Here is a 6,878-nt window from a genome sequence, read left to right as displayed (position 1 = left end):
TTCATTTTTAGGCCTGTTGAGAACTCTACTTTAAAGTGGATGTTAAGAGTTGTTTTGTATGCCTTTTGCAGGTTAGTTACGGTGCCACCTGCTCCTGTTTGAGTGACAGGAACCAGTTCCCGTCCGTCTTTAGAACAATCCCAAGTGATGACTTCCAGGTGAATTCCTTTACAGCACACTAAAGATGTGTTGATATCACATCGTTCACTCCAAGGGAGGAGCTAACAGCTAACGCTCTGGGCCAGAGCTAGAGATTCACTGGCATACCACTATGTGAATTATCTATCCTATAAGCACTTGCCTCCATTCTCTATAGAGCGTCGCAGTCCCGCCTCCTACCCTGGACCAGGAAATGAAACCCAATGCATTTTCCTCATAGACATTTCTTAAAGTATTTATTTAAAGACGGTTACGCCGCGGACAAAGCCAACTCGAGTCGTGACAACTCATGACAACACAAACAATATTTTGGACCAAACAAATAATTAGAAAGAAGAAAAAAACGGCAGGTTACAACACTTTTTTTGTTGTTTTTCTTCTTTGTAATTATTAGTTTGGTCCAAAATATTGTTTGTGTTGTCATGAGTTGTCACGACTCCAGTTGGCTTTGTCCGCGGCGTAACAGTCTTTAAATAAATACTTTAAGAAATGTCTATGGGAAAAATGCATTGGGTTTCATTTCCTGGTCCAGGGCAAGGACTGTCTAAAGAGGACGAGACGCGAAGACAACATGGCGTCGTACGGGCGACGCCATGTTGCTCCATGGAAGGAAAGAAACATGCGCAGTTGAGACCAGGAAGTTGGACATGACAAATCATAGATATGGCACAAATGGCCCAGCAGATGGCGTGATGCCACTGACAGGAGATATGCTTGTACATATGTCACGTCCGACCAACATTACTGTCTGTGTGATGATCCACGTTGGGACTTACTTATCCATTTGCTGTTAAAACGTTAATATAAAAGGTAAAATGCAATGACGTGACATGATATGCACAAGCATATCTCCTGTCAGTGGCATCACGCCATCTGCTGGGCCATTTGTGCCATATCTATGATTTGTCATGTCCAACTTCCTGGTCTCAACTGCGCATGTTTCTTTCCTTCCAAAGCAACATGGCGTCGCCCTTAGGGTCTTCGCGTCTCATCCTCTTTAGACAGTCCTTGGTCCAGGGTAGGAGGCGGGACTGCGACGCTCTATTCCAGTGGTTTTCAACCTTTTTCATGTCAAGGCCCAGCGTTATTTATTCAGCATTTGAGCCACGGACCACTATTTGATGAGGTTTAGCCTCTCGCCCTCTCCCATTTGAGCCATGGACCACTATTTGATGAGGTTTAGCCTCTCGCCCTCTCCCAAAACTAAAGAATATCTTCTTATCGTTGGATAAGATTTTGTCCACAATTCCATTGATGTTGGTACCATTAGGAGAGATAACAGGCAAATGTATCAAAATAACAATTATTTGACATTCTCTAATTGTGTAGACTAATGCAGATGTTTAACCCATTCAGGCCTGACGTCGAAATAAAAAAAAACGTTCGCTCTGAAAGAATATATATTCAAAGATTTGTGCCGCATTTTTACGATTTTTCAAAAATAGCAGACCTACAAGTTTGTAGATCTGCTATTTTTCAATAGCTAAAGTATAACATAAATGGAGTTGGAACAACAGATGTTCAGGAGGCGGAGGAACACACCTTGACCACACCTCCACGCCAATCTCCGCCCTCCACGCCAATCTACCTGAGCCTACTTATACCCGCCCCATACAACCCAGAATCCTCTATGCTTTTCGTATGTGTTCCGTTCTAGCCAACCGCATGTACTACGACTACCTAAAGCCAAAAGAAACAAAGTTTGTCTCACCGTCCCCATGGACTCCTCTGTCGACTTATTCGAGCTCTTCGCTGAACTGTCTTCTGGGAGCACCCAGGGGAGCCCGACGCCCGCTGGCGCCAGGAGCTCACCCTCAGTTGTCTCTGACACCTCCAGCACCTCCCGTGCTGCTGTCACCGAGAACCCAGCCGTCGCCGCTTCGGTTCCAAACGCCGCCGCTTCGGTTCCGAGCGCCGCCACCGTGGCCCCTCAAACCGACGGATCCAACGGACCTCCCATCCCGCCGTCCGGACACGCCACCACGGCGTCCTCAGTCCTGCCACGGACACACTCTCAGAGCAGCAGCACCAGCGGTTCGCCCTCCCACCGCCGCCACCGCCGCCGCTTCACGACAAGGGAACGCGGACCACCGTCCGCCGTCCTCCCGTCGTCCTCCCAGCACAACGCTTCCCGCAGCTCCGCAGTTTCGCGCCACCTCCGTCAGCCACAACTACCCAGCCAGCCACAACCCGTCATCACGGATTGGACCGTAGCAGGTCTCCAGCGACAGCTCCGTGCTCGTAACATCACGTTCCCTCGCACCACCAACAAGGCAGGCTTGTTCCAGCTCTTCCGCAACACCAGCGACCTGACGACAACAACAACAACAACTCCGGGGCCTTCCTCGAGCCGGACGCGCGTCGATGACGTCACGAGGACAACTGCCGATGACGTCACCCGCCGATCCAGGCGGTCCCGTGCCAACCCAGCCTCATTTCCCCCCGCCACCTCCAGCGTTGGGTATCTTACATTCTATTCAGAATATACTTTCATTACTATTACTTATTCTTGTCAAGTTTTAAGTTTTGTGTAGTGTCGGTCACCCACCATCCAGCGTCGGGTGTCTTACACTATACTCGGAATATATATACCATATATATCTAATATATACACGTCGTATATATGGGTTAATATGCGTTTACATGTATATTACCATTACTTTAACTTGTTCAAGTATTAAGTCTATGTAGTGTTTAGTTACCCAACACTGCCCACCTCTACCTTCTCCCCCCCCCCCTCCCCCACTCCCGCCACTTCTCCCCACCACCATTTCCACTTTCAGCACGCTTCCTTCTACTAGCGCAACCCTCCCAAGCTCCCTCCTTCCCACCAGTACAATCAGTGAAACCCCTCCAAACCCCCCCACCTCAGCGCCTGCTCCCCACACCCTCACGTCCCTCCTCTCCCTCTTGTCCTCCTTCGTCTCGCAGGCCGCACCACCCCCACCCCTCCCCACCCCGTCCCTCCTCCCCACTCAAATTTCCTCCGTCCCCCCATCCCTCGCCGCCCTCGTGGCCGCATTGACCCAGGCTCTGCCCGCCTCGCCCCTGGCTACGCCCGCCTTCCCTCAGGCTCTGTCCGCCTTCCCTCAGGTTCTGCCCGCCTGCCCCCCCTTCCCGGCCCCCCTTCACCCTACGCTGGCTCTCCCCAGCGCCCACACTACGCTGCTACCCCCCAGCGTCCTTTCCAACCCCTCCTACCCCCCTCCCCCCCACCCCCCCCCCTTCTCTCTCTCCACAGCTGCCCCGGCGGTCGCCCCGCCCAACGCCCCCGCCAGGAACCCCCAGACCATCAGTGCCACCCTCCGCAACCAGATCCTGCAAGGTATTGACATAGACCTCGCCACCCTCCTCCGCCCCTCCACCACCAACTCCGAATCCCGCCTAATTGAGTGCGGAGACATCTCCATCCAACTCCGCAACCCCACCCCCTCACGCTCCGCCATTCTCACCGTCGCCGAGTTCGGCCTGGCCTTCTCCTACTTTCGAGACGTCATCTGCTCTGCCTACCCAGCCCGCCGCCAGGAGTTGGACGACTACCACACAGTGGTTTTAGACCTAGCCGTGAGGTTTGGTGGCTCCCTATTCCTGGAATACCACCGCCAGTTCGCCGCCACCGCCGCAGCCAGGCTCCATCAACTCAACCTTTCCACCTACTGGGGCCAACTGGACTTGGAGCTTTACTGCCGCATTTTTGCAGGAAGGCTAGCCATAGCCTGCAACCTGTGCGGCAACCCCACCCACCCCGCCAGCCAGTGCGTCCACGCCGCCCCCCGCACCCCCACGGCCAAACCCACCACCAACAGACCAACTCCCAGCCCCCCCTCCCTCCTCGCCATCACTGCGCCCCCGCCACGCCCCCAACCCTACCCAGCTTCCCAAAACTCTCTCGACAGACGCGGCCGCCCTGTCCTGTACTGTGGATCTGCAGCCATTTGCAATAATTACAACGAAGCAGGGTGCGCCGCGGCTGTCTGCAGACTCCTCCATGTCTGCACCCACTGCGGGGGCGCCCATGCCCGCTCCACCTGCCCCCAACACCCCACCAAACCTTCCAAACCCAGCTGACATTCAGTACACCTCTCCACCCCCATCAACATCCCCGCCCTGGCCGCCGCACTTTCACGCCACCCAGACCCCGCAACCGCCTGCTTCCTCCTCGGCGGCCTAGGTTTCTCCCCCGGCCTCGTCACCCTCCCCACCAACACCCACACCTGCCATAACCTCCAGTCCGCCCTCACCGACCCAGACTCCGTCACTTCCTTGCTTAACAAGGAAGTGGCGAACGGATTTATGATCGGCCCTTTCTCCACCCCACCCTTCCCCACCTACCGCATCAACCCCCTAGGCATCGCCACCAGGAAATACTCCGGAAAAAAGAGGATCATCCTCGACCTCTCCTCCCCCCACGGCACCTCCACCCCCAGCGTCAACAGCCTCATCCCCAGCCCCCCTTTCTCCATGCAGTACGCCACCATAGACGGCGCCATCAACCTCATCCGACTCGCTGGCCAAGGCGCATGGCTGGCCAAAGCCGACGTCACCGCAGCATTCAAGATCCTCCCCCTCCACCCTGACTCCTGGCACCTTTTTGGGGTCTCCTGGCAGGACGCCTACTTCTTCGCTGTCCGCCTCACCTTCGGCTGCAAGAGCAGCCCGAAGCTGTTTGACACGTTAGCCGAAGCCCTTTGCTGGATCCTCACGAACAATCACAAGCTCCCCTACGTCACCCACCTGCTAGACGACTTCCTCGTCGTCACTCCCCCTCACGCACCCCCCGCTTCCGGCCTCACCACACTCACCTCCGTCTTCAACAACCTCGGCGTCCCCCTCGCCCTAGAGAAGACAAAGGGCCCCTCGACCTCCCTCGAGTTCCTGGGCATCACCCTGGACACGGTCTCACTCCAAGCCTCCCTGCCCCCCGACAAGCTCAACCGCATCACTCTCCTCCTCTCCAACTACCTGAACCTCCCCCAGTGCAGCAAGCAACAGCTCCTCTCCCTGCTCGGCCACCTCAATTACGCAATACGCATCATCCCCCAAGGCCGCTCCTTCATCTCCAACCTCCTCCACCTCTCCACCTCAGTCCCTTCCCTCCACCACCAGGTCACTCTCGACTCCCCCTGCCAAATGGAGCTGCGCCTCTGGCACCTCCTCCTGTCTAATTGGAACGGAATCACCTTTTTTTACAATGACTTCATCTCCTCCCCCGAAGACCTCCAACTCTACACAGACGCGGCCCCCTCAGTAGGCTTCGGAGGCTACTACGCCGGAAGGTGGTTCTCCTCCCCCTGGCCCGACGAGCTCCACCTCCTCGACCCCGACCATTCCCACTCCTCCACCCTCTACGAACTATACCCCATCGCCATCGCCGCAGCCCTGTGGGGCTCCGAGTGGACTAGCAAAAGTGTCCTCATACACACAGACAACCAGGCCGTGGTCCACATTATTAATAAAGGCCGCTGCTCCTCACTCCCCGTCATGTCCCTCCTGCGCCGCCTAACCTGGCTCTCTGTCACCCACCAGTTTCTCCTCCGTGCCGCCCACGTCCCTGGCCACCACAACTCCATCGCTGACTCCCTTTCCCGTTTTCTGTTCCAGAAATTCAAGACCTTGGCCCCGCAATCCGATCCCCTTCCAGTCCCGGTCCCTCCATTTTCCGACATCATCTTCCCCTAGAACACCCTCTCCACCACCTCATCCTCCAGTCCCAGCACTCCATCCTGCTGAGCGTAGCAGACTCCACCCTCTCATCCTACCGGACAGCTTGGCACAACTTCCAGTCCTTCCACCTCCGCCACAATCTACACTTCCCCTCACTCGATCTCCTCTCCCTCTCCGCCTTCATCAGCTACAGCGCCTCCACCCTCTCCACCCGCTCCTCCACGATCAGAGTCTACCTATGCGGCATCAGCTTCTTCACCAAACTCCTAACCGGTTCGCCCCATCCATTCACCCAGCACCCCCAAATCATCCTCCAACTCAAAGGCTTGCAGCGCGGCGAACCGCGGCTTCCTCCCCGGCGCCTCCCCCTCACCATAGAGATCCTGGCCTCCTGCATCCACACCATCCGTTCCGGCTACGCCAACCAAACCCTCAACTCCACCCTAGAATCCATGTTCCTCCTGGCCTTCTACGGCTTCCTCCGTTGCTCGGAGTTCACGGCCGCCAACCACAACTTCAACCCTGCAATCCACCCCTGCCTCTCCGACTTAACCTCCCACGACCACGACACGTTGGTCTTCACCCTGAAAAGAAGCAAGTCCTCCCAGCATCGCCCAATTCCCATCTACCTCTTCCGCATCAACTCCCCCACCAGTCCTTTCGAATCCCTGGTCAACCACGTCCGCCTCAGACAATCCCAGCACGCTCTCCCCACAGACCCCCTCTTCACCAATGAACACGGAACCGTCGCCACCCGCTGCTGGTTCCTCCTCCACCTCCGCCAAATCCTCACCACCTCAGGCTACCCGTCAGAAAACTTCTCCGGCCACTCCTTCCGCATCGGCGCCGCCTCCACCGCCGCCAGCCGAGGCCTCCAGGACCACACTGTCCGCCTGCTCGGCAGATGGTCCTCCCAAGCCTACCTGACCTACATCCGCTCCTCCCTCCACGACATCAGACAGGCCCACAACTCCCTGGCCTAGTGGTCGCCCCCCGTCTTCCTTTTGGGGATCACGCCTTGATGTGTACCGCGGGCTGACCGCCACACGACCCCC

Source organism: Electrona antarctica (assembly GCF_951216825.1).
Source record: "Electrona antarctica genome assembly, chromosome: 24".
Taxonomy (NCBI): domain Eukaryota; kingdom Metazoa; phylum Chordata; class Actinopteri; order Myctophiformes; family Myctophidae; genus Electrona; species Electrona antarctica.
The sequence above is the reverse complement of the archived record's forward strand: the minus strand, read 5'-3'. Positions refer to the sequence as shown.